The following is a 20,700-nucleotide window of genomic DNA, read 5'->3' as shown; positions in this document are numbered from 1 at the left end:
ATCCTCAATCCAGCCATAATTTTCTGATCTAATTTTAGGCCCTATACATTTAAGCCGTCTGGTGCTTTGCTTTATTTGGGATAAACTCCCAACTCCTTGAAACTGGATGTCTGTTTCTTGAAGTGGCCAACCTGCAGGCCAAGATTTTGGAGAGATAATGGTGTCATGTACTCCAGTGTTGATCAGTCTTTCAATTTCAATACTGTTTACTAGAATTCTAATCTTGAACCTTTGGTCCTCTATAGAAGTTTGCCAAAGTATTCTGTTTTGGCCCCTTTATAGGCTTTTTGAATTGTCTACAGAATTTGCCTTGACCTTTATACCTAGTCTCACAGTGTCTGTTTTCAGAGCAGTGGTGTTTAATTGTCTTGAGGAAGAGAGAACTCTTCTTGTCTGGCATTGGGGCCTGCAAGAGCACCCCCACAGGTTTTTTTGGTAAGGTGTTGCCCCATTTGTCTGTTGTTGCTTTACATTTCCTAGTCCAATATCTGTGTTTGTCACTTTTTTTTACATATTCTAGAAGGCATAGGCTCTCTCTTGGGATTAATTTGGTTTCCCCTGCAGTTTTTTTCTGAAGTGACCCTGATCACCACAATTAAGACATTTGAAATCTGGGGCTGTCTTAAGGCCTCTAATGGCAGCTTCTCCTATTAAGGTCATATCAGGTGAAGGAGGTCTAACGTCAGCTGTATGTCTAATCCATTCATCCATGGATGCTGCCCTTGCCCTCAATGGTCTGATTACTTCCTTGCATTCAGCATTCACATATTCAAAAGCTAAAGACTCCACTGGTGCTTTTCTTGTTGATGGATCTGATAGACTTCTTTCTTCAGTGGAAGTCAACCTTTGTGAAAAGTCACAGAACGTTTCCTTTGGATCTTGCATGACTTGAGAAAATGATTAAATCTTTTCCTTGTTTCTGTGACTTTGTTCCAGGCATTTAAGGCTGCAAAGATATACAATATCAAGGCTTCTTTATCATATATAGCCTGTACCTCTACCTCACTAAAACAACCATCACCAAGTAGCTAATCTTTAGAAATCTCTCTACCCCTGGTTCTATTTTGTTGTGCTATCTCCACATCTTCTCTCCACCATGAGAACTATTGTAAATGTGACTCAGCTTCTAATACTGCTTTTGCCATATCCTTCTAGTATTGGGGGATTATTCTATTTTTTTTCTTTTTTTGGGGCTGGGGATCGAACCCAGGACCTTGCGTTTCCTAGGCAAGCGCTCTACCACTGAGCCAAATCCCCAACCCCTTATTCTATTTTTAATAGCCCAAGAAGCCAGGATTTGTTTTACAAACAGCGAACGCATTTCAAAATAAGTGATGCTTTCCTTAAGTTTTCTCAGTTATAACACATCTGTGGGTTGCCATTTGAATTCCTGATAACCCTGTGGATGATCATCATCTGGAGGTCTTTGTCATATACTAACTGAAAGGAAAATTATACAGATTTAAGGTTTAAAAATATGAAGTTGAAGGAATAAGTTTCAAAATTCAGACTCAGGGCTAAACATTGTGAAAAGCAAGTCCAGGCAGCCTCGCCCTGCCACTAGGACTAACAGACCATAAAGATAAAGAAAAGGAATGCAGGAACCAGCCCGAGTTATCAGGACTGACCCAAACCATCTGGCAGAAAGGCACCTCCCCCAGCTTACTCAGAGTCACACCTTAACCAGATGTCCTTCAAACCCTGATACGTCCCTAGCTCCTAAAATCCTGTACGCTCCAGTCAATACGTGGTCTCCTTCCCTATATAAACCCCTGACTTTTGAGCTTCGGGATCAACACCTCTGTATCCTGCGCAGGATACGTGTTGACCCAGAGATCCCCGTAATAGATCTCCGTAATAAACCTCGCCTTTGCTTATTACATCCAAAATGGTCTCTCTGTGTCTGGGGTCCGCGATTTCCCGCGACTTTAGAAAGGGTCTCTCTGCGTGGGATCGTTCATTTTGGGGGCTCGTCCGGGATCTTCTCGACCACCCCAGACTCTGAAGACCCCCTTGGAGGTGAGTTGGATGTTTGTCTGAGTGTTTCTGTGTGAGCGGCGCCGCATTTGTCAGTCTGTATATCTCTGCTTTGGTTCCGCCGTGTGTGTATATATGTGTGTCTTAGTACCGGTCAGTGTTAAGAGAGTGGATGTGGAATCCCACTCAGTGTTGCCTCCTAAGAGTGGATGTGGAATCCCACTTTGTAGGAGAGGAGAGTGGATGTGGAATCCCACTCTGTGCACTTTGCGAATAGTAAGGATCCTCTGGCTGTGGAAGGGGGGACGCCCAGAGCCCGCAAGCTGCAGCCCCTGGAAGACGTTCCACGGGCGGAGAACAGCTGGGAGAGCCCGGCTGTGGGCAGTCAGGAGGACCTGACTGTGGTTTTCTGGAACAAAGGAGACTGAGTGCTCCTTTTACCTAGGCGGGAGCGGACGAAAAATCCCACTCCGTCGGAGATCGAGTTCGGCTGCCTATTTAAGTATAGGCGCGGACAAGTGTGCTTGGACTTGTTAGTGTCTGTTGTCTGTATTCTGTTTCTGTGTTTGGTGTTCTTTTTCTTTGCCATGGGGCAGACTGTGATAACCCCTTTGTCTTTGGTGGACCATCGGACAGACGTTAGGGCAAAAGGACACTCTGGAATCTTGTTGGGAGGTAGAATCAGATGGTCTGTCTCACCCCAGAAGCAGCTAAGGTTAAGCTGCAGTTTGGGCAAGGGTGCTTTGTTTTAGTCTTGCTTGTCTGGTTTGTTTTCTGTGGTATTGTCGAGTGTCTTTTTGGTTTTTGTTTCGTTTTTGAATTTGGACTGACGACTGCGTTTGAAATCTTGGATTGACGACTGTGTTTAAAATCATGAAACTGCTTTTCGTCGAAGAGTTTTACTTGGTCCCCTTAGTGCTTAGTGAGTAAGAAACTTAATTTTGTGGACCCCGCTCTAGTGGCGGTGTGTTGGTTGATAGCCAAAGTTAATTTTTAAAACATAGTGTTTTATCTGTGCTTGTGCTCGCAGCCAGCTGTGATGAGCTGGGAAAGATTTAAATTTTGCTTGGGAGCAAAGAACCTTAAAGGGACAGGCTACATTAGAAATGCTACAGGAGGAACTATCTGAAAAGGCTGAGAGTGAGGTGGGAGAGGACTCTAAGGAAAACAAGAACAAGAAAGGAATTTCTGACATTTGCTCACAGAAGGAGAGCGTTCATTAAGAGAAGTTCTTTAAGGAAGCCTGCCTTATCTGCTGGCCTTATTCCAAGGGAGGAGTCAGTCTCCAGCATTAAATTACTTTTCTCGTTGGTCATCATTAACATGGAGAGTGCCTTTGATCCTATCCCCACAGCAGCCAGTTCCTGCCCCTGTGTTCAAAATGCCCCAGGTTGGGGGACAAAAAGAGCCCCTAAAATAGTTTCAAAGAATCTACAACAAACTGCAAAGAACTTTGTTTTGTTTTGCCAGTCAAGATTTAGAATTCAGGCTTTGGCGGTGGCCAAGGTCAGGATTAATGTTTTCTTTTCCATGGGCCTTTAACCCAGTGAGACAGTTTGATAAAGGGCTGCTACTGAGGTCCTGATAGCCCAGGTGAACTGGTTACAATTCTTTTGTCAGCCACCTGGCATCTAGCACCCAGGTTCTAACCATCTCTCCATCCTTTTGTTATTAGTTGTTACTAGAAGCCTAGTGTCATTTGGAGGCTGGTTCTCTTGAGAGGCAAAGCCACGGAGCTGACACTGAAGAGATACTCCTTGAGGGAAAATCTAAGTCTAGAGAGATAGTCGATAACAGATCAGTTGCCTCTCTGCTCGCCTTTCTGTTTCCTAGACAAAGCTTGTGCTTATTTGTACAATGGCCTTTTTTGTCCAAGAAAGCCTCATGGCTTAGCTGTGTGACTAAATGCTGTTTGCCCTCTTCAGTAGAACTCTATTCTCAAGATTCTCTTGTTTTCTCACCATCCCATTTGAGATGCTTGTTAGTAACTGTTACAGGTCTTCTTTACCACTGAGGAAAGACAGAATCCTACTAGAGGCCAGAAAGAATGTTCCAGACATGGATGGAAGGCCCTCACTCCTGTTGACTTCAATACCCTTGAAGGTAGGGAGTGCTCCGGGTCTGCCCCCAGGCTCCAAGGGTGGGTCTCCTAGGGGCTGGAAAATGTCCCACCAATCTGGCTAAGACAAGGAAAAGATATGAAGAGAAAGTTACAGAAATTTGAAGGGTTAAGCTAAGTCACTGAGAGAGTTATTGTAAGTTGCAGAGAAAATAAGTTGATGTGTGGTTCAGTGTCTGTGCACAAAAGTGGACAGCACCTAATAGCTATAGAAGAAGATGCAGACAGAGAGACTGAAAAAAGAAAGAAGGTTAAAAAAAAAGCAGGAAGCTAAAAGAGACAAAAAGAAGAGGAAGCTAGAGAGCTAAAGAGAGATAAAAGACAAGAGAGGAACATATACTGGCCACAGTAGTTAGGGAGCCTAGGAAGATAGTACCTGGCAACAGAAGAGAATTCCTGGCTAAAGATCAGTGTGCCTAATGCAAAGAAAAAGGACACTGGGTCAGGGACTGCCCAAGAAAGAACAAGAGGGGCCACTGGAGAACCTCTTGGTCCTAGAGTGCTGGCTATGCACAGAGATAGAAGGGAAGCCCGCCCAGTTGTTTTGTGGATACAGGGACCCAATGCTCTGTGCTCCTATGCTCCAGTGGGCCAGTATCCAAAGACCTTGGGTACAGGGGCCTACTGGCAACAAACAATACTTATGGACTGCCTGAAGAACAGTGGACCTTGGTGTGGGCCGGGTAACCCACTAGCTCATGGTCATCCCTGACTGCCCCTATCCCTTGCTCATGAGATGCATATCTGCAGACTGTGTACGTGGGGCTTAAGACTTGTCTCAGTACACCAGTACCTGATGCTGGGAGATGTGTGGCTTAGTGCCGTTCTGCCTGGAACACACCGTTCCTGCCAGCCGGGCACTGACAATTATCACCCAATCCAGGACTTAAACTGTGATAGAGTGGCTGATGTTTTGCCTTTGAATAGAATATCCCAAAAGATGGGACCACTGGTCAGCTGCCATGGACTAGATTCTCCACTGGTTGGGGACAATCTGGTCACCTTGCTGCCCAATCCTGACCTGGAGCCACTGCAACATGAGTGTCAAGCACTGGCAGAAGCCCATGGGTGGAGGAAAGACCTCTGCGACTGGCTAATTGACCCTTGCTGAAAGCCGAGGCTACCTTGTCTACAGACAGGAACAGTTCTCTTCATGAAGGTCAGAGATAAGTGGGTGCTGCCATGGTGGACAACACAATGTCATCTGGGATGGCTGAACCTCAACCCCCCAGCACATCAGTGCCGCAGATGCCTTTGCCATCTATTGGATGCCATGGTGAAGCCAACAACTGTGAGTACTATTCATTGCTCAGGATATCAGGAGGGAAGAGATTCAGTGGCATGGGGCAATAACGAAGCAGATCAAGTGGCTGGAAAAATGGCTATGCAGGAGCCTATCCTGGTTGCAGGCCTGCAAGAGACAGCCACTGAGAACTAGGATCGGACTAAGGGATGGCCTCACTTAGAAAAGGCCCAAATTGCTTAAAAGATAAAGGACAATGGCACACTTGAGGGGAAAGCTATACTCCCCAGAGAACAAAGAAAAGACTCACTTTGCCAAATACAGAAATGGACTCATTTAGGAGATAAAAAGTTTGTCCAAGTAGTTAAGTGTATGTAATAGACTTTAAGATTTTAGCCAGAGAGGCAGTAAAAAGTATAAGGTATGTCAATAAGTGAATGCTTAGCAAGCAAACAGGGCAAAGAGACCTAGAGAGTTTAGTGAAAAGTCGAAGTGAACTTCACTGAGATAAAACCAGGAAAATATGATCACAAGTATCTCCTAGTGCTTGTAGATACTTTTTCAGGAATTGATAGAAGCTTTCCTCACCAAGCAAGAGATGGCCTCGGTAGTCATCAAGAAGATACTGGAAGAAATCTTCCCCAGGTCTGGAGTGGCCAAGGTAACCTGGTCAGACAACGGCCCTACTTTCGTTGCCAAGGTAAGCCAGGGTGTGGCCAAGTATTTAGAGGTCGATTGGAAATTACATTGTATTTACAGACCTCAAAGTTCAGGACAGGTAGAGTAAATAAATAAAACTCTAAAAGAGATCCTGACCAAATTGACCATGGAGACTGGCACAGACTGGGTGGCACTCCTTCCCTCTTGCTCTCTTCAGAGCAAGAAATACCCCTTCCAGATTCAGCCTTACCCCCTTTGAGATCTTATGTGGGGCCTCAACTCCTCTGACTGTATTAGATGATGTTACTGAACCAACATGTCATAGTAATAATGATTTGTATGCCAGGCTAAAAGACCTACAGGTGATACAGAAAGAAATCTGCTCAGAGCTGGCAGCAGCCTATGCCCTGGGGTCCCCCGAGACATCTCATCAGTTCCAGGTCAGAGACTCGGCTACATATGATGGCACCGAACCCAGATACTCGAGCCTCACTGGAAAGGACCGTACCTGGTGCTGACCACCCTGACAGCCATCAATTCTCAGCCCTTGCCAGCCGTTTACTACCTGTTGGGGCTGAGAGCTGGGACCTAGAGGGAAACTCAGATCGTCAAAAAGCTCCCTAGATTTAATTTCATGTTTGCCCTGGGTTCTACCGAGATAGGTGTGGGGATAGGCTTGATTTCTATTACAAATGATGTAACATTGCATACCTTAGTACTCCTAACACTTCTTGGGACTGTGCCTCAGGGATCACAATCTGTATAAGTTTAGAAGTTCTAAAAGCTAGTCATGACCTTGGTGTGTAGGTTTAGATAGTGTCCAGATTGGAATCCTGATGCTAAAGACTTAGTAAGAAAAAAAAAAAAGAGTTGAGAATTACTTAAGGCTATCTAGGTGCTGCAAGGGCAGCACAAGGACATATGCCCTTGCCTTGCAATGCAAGGCTTATAGAGAATTCAGAACTGCCATTGACTCAGATATAAAAAGAGTGAAAGACTTTAGCTGACCTCCAAGAATACCTAACCTCCCTCTCAGAGGTAGTCCTTCAAAATAGGAAAAGATTAGACCTGATATTCCTTAAAGAAGGAGTCTGTGTGCTACACTGAAAGAAGAATGTTTCTTCTATGCAGACCATTCAGGAGTAATTAAAGACTCCATGAATAAACTTAGAGAAATGTTAGACAAAAGACAGACAGAGAAGCGCATCAGGGATGGTTCGAGAGCTGGTTTAGTAGATCTCCTTGGATGACTACTTTGATATCTTCCCTTATGGGACCCTTCTTAGTTTTGCTTCTGCTTATGATTATAGGTCCATGTGTGTTAAAGAAACTAATTAATAGGTTTGACTCCTACAAAAAGATAGAGATGCTCAACAAGGTTGGTTTGAGTCTTGGTTCACTTGGTCTCCCTGGATGACTATCCTACTCTCTGCTATAAGGCTGGGCCATTACTAATAATTTTCTTGGTTTTGGTTTTTGGACCCTGCGTGACAAACAGGTTAATTGCTTTTGTTAAAAATCGAGTGGGTGCTGTGCGGTTGATGGTTCTGAGACAACAGTACCAGTCAGGACAACTGGTGAAACCAAATACGAGACTTGATATAAAAATTCTAAGATTAGAATTGCTTAGTAGAAGAAGAGGGGAATGAAAGGAAAATTATACAGATTTAAGGTTTAAAAATATGAAAGAATAAGTTTCAAAATTCAGACTCAGGGCTAAACATTGTGAAAAGCAAGTCCAGTCAGCCCTGCCCTGCCACTAGGACTAACAGACCATAAAGATAAAGAAAAGGAATGCAGGAATCAGCCTGAGTTATCAGGACCCCAGCTTACTCAGAGTCACACCTTAACCAGATATCCTTCAAACCCTGATACGCCCCTAGCTCCTAAAATCCTGTATGCTCCAGTCAATACGTACTCTCCTGTTGTGCTGTAATCTCACTGCCATGTTTAAATGAGCCAATCACTTATAGCCACGCCAGAAATTAGCCAATTGTGTGTAACCGTGCCAAACCCCTTAGCCTTCCCTATATAAACCCCTGACTTTTGAGCTTCGGGGTTGACACCTCTGTCTCCTGCGCAGGATACGTGTTGACCCGGAGATCCCCGTAATAGATCTCCGTAATAAACCTCGCCTTTGCTTATTACATCCAAAATGGTCTCTCTGTGTCTGGGGTCCACGATTTCCCACGACTTTAGAAAGGGTCTCTCTGCGTGGGATCTTTCACTAACCAGATAAACTAAAGTCTGTTTTCTAACAACCTTTGGTTTGGCTCTAATTTTATCTTCAATTCCTACCTGAATATTTTCCCTAATTGAGTTCCTCCCTCAAGGTCTGTGTCCATGCTTCATATCTCTCCCTTTTGTTGTTCCTACTGTTTCATAAGTTCCTGTATTCTCTGTTTAAGGTTCTGCTTCCACATTTAAACTTTTTCTTCATATTGTAATTCTGATATTCTGCTGTCTATTTTATTTTGGTTGATTAAAAGGTTCTTCTTCAAGCTTTGCTTCCAATCCTCAGTATATAATGCTAGTCCGTTCTGTGAATTATTGTATCCTTTGTTCTAGTGCCTCTCCAGCTCCTGTCTCCAGCCTTCATTTTCCTCTCTGTGTTGCTTATCTTGACCTCTAAATTCCTGTACCTTTAGTTCCAGCATTTCCTCTAACCCCTTTTCTAAGGCTCATGATTTTCATCTCGGGTCCTGTCTTTTGAGAAGACGTAGTAAACCAAGATACTTAGCATTGTACTAATGCTAACTGGCAAAGTGTCAATTTCCTTAAAGCCCATCCTTGTCAAACCATTCAAAATATCATCTCACAAACCCCAAAAGGTATTACTATGTTTCTCATCTTTAGTATCTAAACACACACACACACACACATACACACACACACACACACACACACACACACACTTATTTATTATCAATTTATAATTCTTATTACCTGATCCAGAGCTTCTTGTACCTGTGTCTTCTTCTGCTGTTTGACTTGGGACACTGTAGTTTGCTTCTGGGCCCTCCTGCCTTTGGGTTGTGGCCAGCTGATTTCAGGGAGCCTGTAGTGCTGGCAGTTGGTAGAAAAGGCCTGCCTGTCCTGTGTCCTATTTAGATGTGAGGGATATGGGAAAGTGAGCATGGAAAGGCTTGTTTGGGCAGAGGGGCCTGGATCAGCCTACTGTGCCTGCAAGAAGGCGTTGGAAAGTTAACTGCTGGTTTTTCAGCAGTGAAAGCTATTTCACAGGCAGTTGTGCCCAAGGGTCCTTCATTCTTCATTAGGCTCAGGAAACCCCCAACAGTGTTGTGGCACTGGTATTGCCTAAGTCCCAGCTTGAGGTAGGGTTCTGTCTCAGATTGCTGCAATTTGCTTGGGAGTTGGAGAGGGAGCTTCTCAGTAGCTCTCTGTAGACCCCCTAGACCCACTCAGCAGTTAAGGTACACACTGCTGCAACTTTAGAGGACAGCCCTAGCTGTTTATATTGTGTGTGTGTGTGTGTGTGTGTGTGTGTGTGTGTGTGTGTGTGCGGGGAGGGAGTGTATTTTTATCTTAGGTTAGTTGGGTTTTAAGTCCCATATTGGGTGCCAAATGTTGTAGTAATTTCCAGCTCCAATAAGTGGGTATAAAAAAAATAGACCATCTAGTTATTATATTTATAAGTTACATGTCTAGATTGGGCAGATCTAACACTATACTAACTTATTCCCCTACTATGAGACCATTTGTTATTTGTAGTTCTTCTTGGCTATGTCTTTCCCCCCCCATCTTTGCTTCCTCCTCGTCGTCTTCCATCCTCCCTCCTTCCCTTCTTCTTTTCCTCTTTTCTCAAAAACCTCTTGTTCCACATTTTCCCTTCACTGCCTAATCACAGGCTCTATCGTTTATTGACCAGTTAGAATGGGGAGAAGGTTCATATGAGATCACCTGAATACATGATCCACTGCTCATTCGGGCAACCTCTGTTGAGGAAGCAGAATTAACATCAGAATACAAACAGCATCAGGGCAACCCACATATGTTTGGACCTGTATAATTCCAAAAATGTATAATGAGAGCCAGCATAACTGGACCAGAGTAAAAAGGCACCTTCAGGGTATTTGGCATATAATATTAATATTTCTTTAGTTTTGTTAGCTCTTCATAAGGAGATTGTAAGTTTAAGAAATGCGAACTTTGTCTTTTGAAGCTGCTAGCATTGCAAATGATATTCTGAAAAAGTTATAGGCCACTCTTCCTTCATGGTCCTCATTTATATCTGTTTTATTGGGTGTACCAGGACTTGGCTTTATGATTCTTTTTATTTATTTTATTTATATGTGAATATACTATAGTTGTCTTCAGACACTTCAGAAGAGAGCATCCTATTACAGATGGTTGTGAGCTACCATGCAGTTGCTGGGAATTGAACTCAGGAACTCTGGAAGAGCAGTCAGTGCTCTTAACCACTGAGCCATTTCTCCAGCCTTTATGATAATTTTTATGGCACATCTGTTACCTTTCTTATGAGAGGAATCCTCAAGTTTTTATAGATGTCAAAGCAGAGTTACATAAATTCAGTCTCCAACATCTTCCTAGCAGAACTTGGTAATCAATGATGGGTAAGACCATATTGAAAATCTTCTCAACCTAAGACAGGCCAGAAATTATTTGCGTGCCAATGATGGGTAAGAGCTGTGTTTTCAGATAGCAACCCAAGACAGACACAACTTTCTGCTCCATAACGGGTAAAGTGCCTCTTATATATATAAAAAAAAAAAGGCATGTTGATATTCTCTTAGATGTAGATCAACCAAAGACAGGGCATGAATGTTAGGATTCATATGCCAATGACAGGTAAGGTCTATTCTTCAGTTTCTTTTTTCTTTTTTTTCCTTTTTTTTCGGAGCTGGGGACCGAACCCAGGGCCCTGTGCTTGCTAGGCAAGCGCTCTACCACTGAGCTAAATCCCCAACCCTATTCTTCAGTTTCTTTCTTTCCTTCCTTCCTTCCTTTCTTTCTTTTAAAAAAAAGATTTATTTATTTTAGTTATATAAGTACATTGTAGCTGTCTTCAGACACACCAGAAGAGGGCATCAGATCCAATTTCAGATGGTTTTGAGCTACCATATGGTTGCTGGGAATTGATCTCAGGACCTCTGGAAGAACAATTAGTGCTCTTAACCACTGAGCCATCTCTCTAGTCCCCAGGTCTATACTTCTTGAGGGGACACCTAAGAAAGGCACAAAGCTTCTATACAGCTTTGACTTGTATAGATTTAAAAAAGGGTACATGTTGGGAGCACTTTGGAGTTAACTTTGACTGACTTCTTATTTGCGATTAATTATGAATGAGTCTGCCAACATCTGTCTTTGTTTTTAATTAAGATGTGCATTATACCCTGCCAAGTTCCTTCACTTATGCATAGTTCTTGAGAGACTGTTCTAGCCTGAAGGAAATGACCTTAGTCAAACATAGATACAGTGTAGCATAAACTTGGTACAGAAGCATTTATGGTCATTGTTTATCTTCCTGGGAATTGGTCATACTTTCTGTTGCTTGCCTTTAAAAGATACTGAGAAAAGGTACTCACCAGCAGCCCTCCAATATCTTATCTTTTGCCTCTTCTTCTTCTTTTTTTTTTTTTCTTTTTTTCAGAGCTGGGGACCGAACCCAGGGTCTTGTGCTTGCTAGGCAAGCGCTCTACCACTGAGCTAAATCCCCAACCCCTCTTCTTTTTGCCTTTCCTATAATCATCTTTACTTACCCAGTCATGGTTTTCCCGTTGACTATTTCGGCTAGGTCCAGGCATAGACTAGAGATAGTTAGAAACATTGTGGGCTCAGCCCAAGCCTTGTATTTGTAAATCTTAGGGATGGCTCTCATCTCATCACTTTATCTAAGGGAATAAAAATATTTACATTTATAATTTCCCTCCCTCTCTTCCTTTCCCCATTGCCTTCCTCCTCTCTCTCTCTCTCTCCTTCCTTCCTTCCTTCTTTCAGAGTTAACAAAATGATCTTCAACAAACTATCTTAGTTAGAAGACTATGCTAAAGGCTAGATTTGATTAAGAGAGAAAACCAAGCATAAAATATTCGGGAAGGAGGAAACTACACAATTAAGATTGTGTAGAGGAAGGAGTGAAAAGCAGTTAGCATGAATTTCTGTCTGTATCTGTGATGCCTACTGTTCCCAAGGTCCTGAGGCACAGAACACACAAGGCAGGAGCTGCTCACCAGAAGCAGCTCTCAGTTTATGTAAACACCAGGGCAGCTGAGACGCTGGACTCAGCAGCTGGAAGGTAAAACTAGGTTCTCATCAAGCTTGGTCAGGGGGTGGAGAAACAGCTCAGTAGTTATGGTCTAAGTTTGATTCCTAGAACTCTTTTTTAAAAAAAGTGCTTCTTTTTTAATGAAACAAATCCGAAAGATGTACAGTCAGGCTCACGTTGTGCAGCTCACAAGCATGGAAAAAACAAACAGGACAGAGTTCCAACAGAAGAGGCTAACCCAAGACCAGGCTGGACTTGCCGCCGGGAGGGTGCCTCCTGGATGGCGCTGGGGCTGGAGCCACTGGGCTGGGCACAGGAGCAGCGGGCACCGCTTCTCTTCCGTCCGTGCCAGGTTGGCTTGGAAGTCTGTGTCCACATTTTCACGCATATCACCTTCTCCCTTGAGGTCTAAGAAATCTCCAGAGCTTGCTTCAGAAGAATGAGTTCTCTGTGTTCTAGGCCACTCCGAATCTTCCCTGCCACCACTAGACTTGGCACCTGCTGACTTGGCCCAAGATGGGGGGTTTTCTTCAGGTGTCCCAAAGATGTTAGAAGCCATCTTGTTCTTCCTCGCAGGCTGTTCTGTAGGCTCATCAAATCCTAATGAAAAATTGGGCCCACCACCTGGAGGCCGCAAAACCTGGGAGCTGCTGTTAGGGTCCACACCCTTGAAGGTGGTGGTAGTGGTCATGGCGCAAGGGGGCGAGGTAGGCTGGCCCTGAAAACGCTGAGGGGGAACTGGGACCAACCGACGAAGATGACTCTACAAGCTCAAACAGCCAGGCTCCATGTGCTTCTGCCTGATTCCTAGAACTCTTATGGCTGCTCATGACTGTTTTATAATTCCAGTTCCAGGAAATCTGATGCTGTCTTATGGCCTTCCTGGGCACTGCACACACGAGGTGCACAGACACATGCAGGAAAAAACACCCGTACACATAAAATAAAAATAAATAAATTTACAAGAAACAAAACAAAAACCCAAACAACAACAACAACAACAATCTCAAAGAAAACATCAAGCAGTCACCTCCTAGGCCTGAACCCCTCCCCTCATACCAGGCTCTCTGATAATGTGAAGATCAACACAGAGATTCCCTTCTGGCCCTGCCCCACCTTCACTCTGCAAGGGTGAATGGCAAAGCAAGAATAGCAAGCGTGACTTCCCAGTGGAACCCTTAGGCAGCTCAGACAAAGTATATCTTCTGGAAAAGGCAGTGAAACTTAGTTAGAACCCTTGCTTCTCAGTGAATCATGGTCGGAGGAGGAGACGCTCTGGTTACTTTCAGTGACAGTTGTCTCTGTCATCTGCTTTTAATTAAATTTTTTTTATTTCATCTTTGCAAAAACTCCTTTTCCTAGGCATGAGTTCAAATATAAAAATATCAGAAGGGCCAGCTTAACCCGAAGACACAGAAACCCTGGGGAATGTGGCATGGGTACGTTTTAGGTGGGGGCTTTGCTTGGGACCCGGTGTATAACACATGAGCTCATCCTTGTAACCCAGGGTGAATTTGAGATCCTAACCTCAGTGGATAGTGGCTGCGTTCTATGGGAGGGGAGAAAGAAAACACAGAAATATCAGCATTTGCTTATGGACAGCAGTAGAGAAAGTAGTGTCTCTGATGTGTCCCCAGGCAGGTCTTGGATTTTTTTGTCAGTTAATATTTGGAGAGAGCTGGCCCTTGAGCTTCCTGTAGGAAGGGCCTGGAAGCACATCCTGGAGGACTGAGGCTTAACAGCAAGTGTTTTCCAAGATGCCCACAAAGGTGTTTGAAAGAGCAGGAGAGAGCTGCTGAGATGGTTGGGGGTGGCTTGTCTTGATAGGACCAGGCATCTTGGAGGAATTTTGACCTGTTTGACTAGATATGTGTGTCCACCTCCAACCTGGGAAAGGCTTGCAGGCTGGTGCATAGGATGCTCTGATGGAAATGCCTGGTTCAGGTAGCTAAGATGCAGAAATAGATGAAGTCCCTAGTTCACTGGGAAACTCCAAAGCAAAAAGCCCCCAACCCAGTGCATTTACACGGCCATTGTCGGATCCTGTGTCCTGTTGCACATATGTGAGCAGGTTCTGCTTCACACTGTCACTTGGAAGAACATTTCTGAAGAGGTCCCTTGATCCAGCTTCCTCACAGTCTAGGTGAGCTGGCTTTTGATTACCTTGGATTTCACATGGGCTCTTTTGTGCTTCCCCTTAGGAATGACTCCCTTCCCTGCACAGCTCACTGACCAGAAGACACCAGAAGGCATTGCACGGCTTTGCCCAACTTCCTAGGGTTAAGTTTCACAGTCTCCTGTATGAGTCAGTCAACCAGGCTCATGCAGCAGTGTTGGAGGGGTGGGGGAAAAGGAGAGTTGAGCACATCCTTATATGAAGAAGAAATGTCAGGATAGGGAAGCAACAGAATGGATATCTACAAATCTGTCTCTAGGTGTCACAGGGCAGCTGTGACAGAACTCTGTCCTGAATCCATCAGGTTATTCTACACAACAGTTGCAGGTCAGAACTCCTTGTGCTGCTGTGGAAGTTGGGGAGAGTCTGCCATCTCTCATGGATAGCATACAGATATTTCTCTAACTCTGACCTTTTCTGTACAAGAAGAAGGAGAAAATAGTCTCAAAAGCAGAGGAAAATCTTCCTCAGCTATCTATATAGCTCTACAAAAATTTAAAGACTCACATTTCCAGTCAAGACTTGGGTCTCAGCAGTGCTGGGTTCAGGTTTTCCTCATATTAACCCCCAAGTTACCTCAGTATAACTAGGAACAAATAGTCAAGAACTGCACTTCAAATTGAGTGTAGTCATTAGTTATAAGAGGAGCCCAGCAAGATGGTTGCTTCCTGTAATCCCAACCTTTGGAATCTGAAAGAGAATTGTGAATTTGAGGCCAGTCTGGGCTACATAGCAAATGCTAGGACAGCTTAGGTTACACAGCTGATTTCAACAAACACAGCTAGATGGGTGGGTAGACAGACAGACGGACAGACAGACACAATGAAAATAGTTCAGAGGAAATGTGTATACCAAGGCAAATTGGCCGGCTCTTGTCCAAACATTTCCAGTGAAGTTGTTGGCAAGTGGTATCCTGGATAACTGACTCATTAGAGATAATATTTGATATTGAAGCACATTTTGCTGATGTTGATTTTGTAGCATTAAATGTCATTTGCTGGCCAACTGAACAAGCTCTGGTTTGAATGGGAGAAAAGTCAGTGAGATGAACAAAATTATTCCCACCATGAGTGTTTCCTTCAGCACAAAAGGCAGGTTTGCCGGGTTGGGGACACCATTACCACTGCAGCATGGGAAGAGGCCACATCTATTCTAGAGCAGTTCATGACCACCGAGGCAACTGCAGAACTCCAAAAGCTCTTAAGTAAAAATGAGATCACTAAAATAAAAAAATAAACAAAATGATTAAAACCCCCACAGAAATAAATGTAACTATTAAAATAACACAACCATCCCAAGAGTTCACTGACAGGTCAGAAGCTGGGAAGTGGGATGAATCAGTGGTGTGTTTGTCTGTGGAAGGGTCAGGAGTCCATGATAGCAATTCCTATGGTAATGTCTTGATGAACACGCCTGGAAGCTTGAGAAGTGAATGTACAGTGTATAGGAAGGATACTTGCCCATGTATAGGCACCCATACCTGTGTGTGCATGTGTAAGTGAGTACAAGCAATGAGGACTTGTTTTCAGGAAAAACTAAGTTAGCTGGGGTTGAGTAATATGGAGTATGGGTTGCATATTTACATAAAGTCAGACCTGGCATCCTGTGTACCAAGTCCCTCTTCCAGAGAGAGAGAGAGAGAGAGAGAGAGAGAGAGAGAGAGAGAGAGAGAGAGAGAGAGAATCTACTAAATAACTCTCAGCGAAATGAAGAACTCAGCATCCCAGACTATAGTTAGTGTCATGGTATGACTAAGCTCATATTCCCAGCTGTGTTTTACCAGGTAGAGAGACCTTTGTTGGTGTCACCACTGTGATTTCTTGTTCATCTGAGGCCCAAAGAAGCAGTGAATGAAAGTTCTGACCATTTTGTTTGAGGTTATTCTGTGAGTCATTAGGGAAATATTGTGCACGTGGGAGCCGGAGAGATGGCTCAGTGGTTGAGAGCATTGGCTGCTCTTGCAGAGGACCTGGATGATTCCCTTCCCCTACAGGACTGCTCACAACCAGCTATCACTGCAGCTATCTACTGGCCTCCTCAGGTACCAGGCGTGAGGGTGGTGCAACGTCCCTTTCTTCTCACTGACCTGGAGCATTCATGATGGGCCAAGATATACCAAGGCTGGTGCCCAGTGAGGGGATGCTCTTCTTCCTCCAGAAAATATTTTCTGGGCTCCAAATGGAAGCCCATTTGTTCCAAGATGCTTCTTGCCAATTTCTCTAAGGTACAGGAAAGTTGCCAGGCATTTGAAGAGCTGGAGGTAGAGAACACCAGCCTTGACACTGAGTGGCACAAGGCAGGAGGGACAGTGAAGTGTGGCCACTGTAGGCCATGCCCTGGAGGTCCAGGCTGCACTCAAGTCTCATAGGTACACTCATCATTAGGGGGCTTCCAGAGAGGTCAGGGCAAATCCTGATCAGATGTAATATCAATCACTCACACTTCAAAATATGTCCAGTCTGTGAGAGCAGAAGGGCTGCTGTCACTCTTAGCACACTTGTTTCACAAGTGGCCTGAAGACAGTTTCACCACGGGGCTGGGGAGAATCCATATTGGGTGGTTGTTTTAGATCCACCTCTAACCCCAGCTCTATACACTCCTTTTCACCATCTGTGAAACCATTAAATTGATTTCCTTTGAGTCAGGGTCTCTCCATGTAGCCTTGGCTATCTTGAAATTCACTATGTAGATTAGGATGGCTTTGAACTCAAAGAGCTCTACCTGTCTTTACCTCCAAGTGTTGGGATTAAAGGTGTGTGCTGTCCATTAAGTTGATATTTGGGAGTCCCAGAATGGTGGGATACATTTACTTTTTGCTTTATTCTTTCTTAAGAGGAGATAGTCTTGTAATTTTCAATAGATTTCACAAAGGTTAGCGTCTTGGTTTATTTTTATTGCTATAACAAACACTAGACCTTATGTACTTCACCAAAACAGTTTAATTTAGTTTACTGTTCTGGGAGCTGGGAAGCCTAAGAGCATGGCACCTAGCTTTTGTTTCCTACGGAATTTCTTGCTACATCATGTTGTGGCAGACATGGGAAGATAGAACAGGCATGTCAGAGAAAGCTTGATTTTGTACAAAAAAAAAAAGAAAGAAAAAAAGAAAGAAAAGCACTCCTTCCATAACATTAATCCATCACTCCACTGATATATTAATTCATGCACGAGGAGGGTACTCAACCCAATTATCTCTAACTACCATGAACATAGGCATTTGGACATTAAGTGTTAATGCATGAAATTTGAGGGACACATTCAAGCCACAGAGGTAGATGCAAGTCTGAGATTGAACCAGTGAGTTCTCGTCCTCCCACCATCCAAGCCTGGCCTTATTTGGTGATGACTGGCGCTCCTCCTGGTCGTGCTGGTAAAATTGTAGACAGGTAGACTCTGCCTGTCTGTGTCTGTAGAAGCTGAACACCAATGGGAATTCACAGAAGATCATTCTCCTCATTCCACATTGTTTAACTTTCCCTATCTCCTACGGTCTCTGAGGAAGATGCTCACCATTGTGTCAACCAACTTTCTCTTTGGCTCCATCCAGCATGCCTCAGGGTGAGTGACAGTAAAGCTAAGTAAAGCTGTGTAATCCCTGCTGGGGTCATCCCTGCTGGCTGATCATGGGGACAGCTCACCTCTCTAAGCTTCACCTTATACCTTGATAAGTGGGGTGGGATGGGGTCTACTTCATGAGATTGTGGGGAATAAGGGATTAATATGGGAAAGAGATTTAGAATTCTTCTTGATCTCTGGCCAGTCCCATAAAAGTTCTATTGTGTTTAATGGTCTCTTCCCTCATACCTCAGTTCAGTAAGAAACTATCAATGTTGCCCCCATGACCTTGCGGCGTAATTTATTTCTCTTGTCAATGTTTTATAGAAAGATTTTGACCTCTTTTCTTGGAGACCACATCCTCAAGGTCACCAGTGGGTTATATGTTGCCTGGTGAGTCTTTTCTATCTTCAAAACCAAGATACCTCAGGCCCTTCTTGGCTCTTCAAGCTATACAGAAGCTTTTCAGTGGCCCAGGGCCCTACTCTCAGGCTCTCCCCTGCTCCCCTCCCACTGGTAGCTTTACAAAGAGCTTTACAAAGCAGGCCTGTGCGGGCCCTGCTCTTGTGCTCCCTCCAGCTGCATTCATTCCCTGTCAACAGGATGGTCTCAGCCTCTTTCTCCAAGCCTGTTGCCCTGTTTCTCCTTTTTTTTCTGGAGACATTTTAGGTTCCTTTCGCACCTGGGTTTTGTTTTTTCTTTTTTGTTTCTTTGTTTTGGTGCAGATGTTTTTCTTCCTTCTAACTTGGCTTCTGTCTTGGTGAGCTGTGGAACTCAACCTGTTTATACTTGTCCTGAGCAGGTGTCCTCTGGCAGATCATTATCTGAGACTCTCTCAAGTCATTGCCAGGAAGAACATCCACCTCCTCTTGGGTTCCCTAACTGGTGCTCTCAGTTCCCGATTAACAGTGCACTTTGGTCTTCTGTTTACACCTGCCTCCCTATGAACCTTAAGTTTTCCTGGCCTCAGGACAAGGAGGGCAAAGGTCATATTCAGTGCACCCTGAAACCCTGCTCGGAAAGAAAATGGCAAGGGCCCTAAAATGAGAGGCTGACAGTTTGTTCTTTGGGTCACAGCCAGGGCCCTGATAAGGCAGGAAGTAAGGGCAGGGCCCATGGTGGACTGTGAGCTGGTCGCATAGAAAATGATTCAGTTAATAGGCTACCAAATGAATATTGTGAGTTGGAAGAGAGAGTAGATAAAGTGACCACTCTCCTGATGGTGTTCGGCCCGTGATGAGCTGAGGATGACCAATCACAATAAAGATTATGCCACGAAGTGTCCCTCCACTTCCCACTGTAAGTCTTACAAAAACCACTGAACTCAGTATCACTCTCAGGAGGTCTTTTCTACTTTACCTTTGAAAACCTATTCCTCTTGCTAACTCTGTTTCCATATTATTACTGAGTATGAGACAATGAACTGGAAAGCCACTGGCTTAAGGTGACTGTTCACCATAGCTGTACCCCAGCTCCCCAAGTTATGTTCATCAAGAGCTGAGAAGGGCTTTTAAGAAGCCAGATATAGTTACTGCGGGTTGGGGGGTGGTGTTACCTAATGTAACCATATAATCCTTTCTTTTCATAGTGCTTTGTTTACTTTTTGTCTTTTGAGAACAGGGTCTTTGCTATGTATACAGCACATACTGTTTGTGAACTTGCAGTCCTCCTGCCTCTGCCTCCCAAATGCTTGGGTTACAGGCGTGAAACTTCACATCCAGGTTTCTTTTTCCTTGCCTTTTTCATTGGATATTTATGAATTTACATTTCCACATCTAGATTTCATGCTGTGTTAATGATTCATACAGTGCTTGTTTTATTTGAGGGAGGAGGCCTTTGACACAGAGTCATCTAGGCTACGTTTAGAATCTTAAATGTCAAAGGAGGGAAAACACCTACCTGGTAAGCATTGCAAAGTTATGACTCGTATAAATGGGACAAACATGTCTCACTTAGTTTGCTAAGCATTCTCCTTTCTGAGGGTGTGTTTGGAGAGTGGCTGGCTGAGACGCGATGCAAATGGAGTTGTTTTTATGTATGTATGTGTGTATGTGTGTATATATGCATGTATGTATATGTGTGTATGTGTATGTATACATGTAGGTGTATGTATGCATGTGTATATATGATGCATGCATGCATGTATGTGCATGTATATGTATGTATATATCTATGTGTATATATGCATGTATGTATATATGTTTATGTGTATGTATATGTGTGTATGTATATATGTTTGTGTATGTATGTATGTTTATATGTATGTGTATGTATATGTGTATATGCATGCATATTATATATGTGTTATGTGTGTATATGTATGTATTTATCTGTGTGTGTGTGTGTGTGTGTGTATGTGTGCAGGTGTTCAGATAGGCCAGAAGATAATTTTAGGCATCATTCCTCAAGTACTGTTTGTATTATTATTTTTTAGGGCAGGGTCTATCACTGGCCTGGAGCTCTCTGAATTCAGGGTCCTGCACTTGCAAGGCCACCTCTTTACCAGCTGTGTCACATCCCTGGTCCAGGAGTTACATTTTAAAGATTCAAATGTGGCATTGTATTTGACATATATCCAACAGTGCCAACTTCATTCCAGGTTGTCTTTAGGGTAGAAATAATGTAATTATATTGTAATCTCAAAAATAATTGGAACAGACTTTGTGGCACAAGACCTGTAATCCTAGTACACAGGAGGCCAAAGCCAGGAGAAACAGGGCAAC

The 20,700-nt window shown here is 43.8% G+C and overlaps 1 long non-coding RNA gene and 2 pseudogenes across 6 annotated transcripts in view; 2 read left to right on the top strand and 1 right to left on the bottom strand.

Moving 5' to 3' along the window:
• Positions 1-16,105, top strand: part of LOC134486108 (large ribosomal subunit protein uL6-like) — a 33,613-nt pseudogene extending 17,508 nt beyond the window's left edge.
• The window catches only part of LOC108350397 (uncharacterized), a 75,563-nt gene that overhangs the window by 20,051 nt on the left and 34,812 nt on the right, over positions 1-20,700 (top strand). The gene's annotated exons all lie outside the window — the stretch shown is intronic.
• On the bottom strand, positions 12,462-20,700 carry LOC134486109 (jupiter microtubule associated homolog 1-like; annotated as a pseudogene).

This window comes from Rattus norvegicus, chromosome 3 (assembly GCF_036323735.1).
Source record: "Rattus norvegicus strain BN/NHsdMcwi chromosome 3, GRCr8, whole genome shotgun sequence".
NCBI classification, from domain to species: Eukaryota; Metazoa; Chordata; class Mammalia; order Rodentia; family Muridae; genus Rattus; species Rattus norvegicus.
Note: the sequence above shows the minus strand (reverse complement) of the source record. Positions and strands in the feature narration are given on the sequence as shown.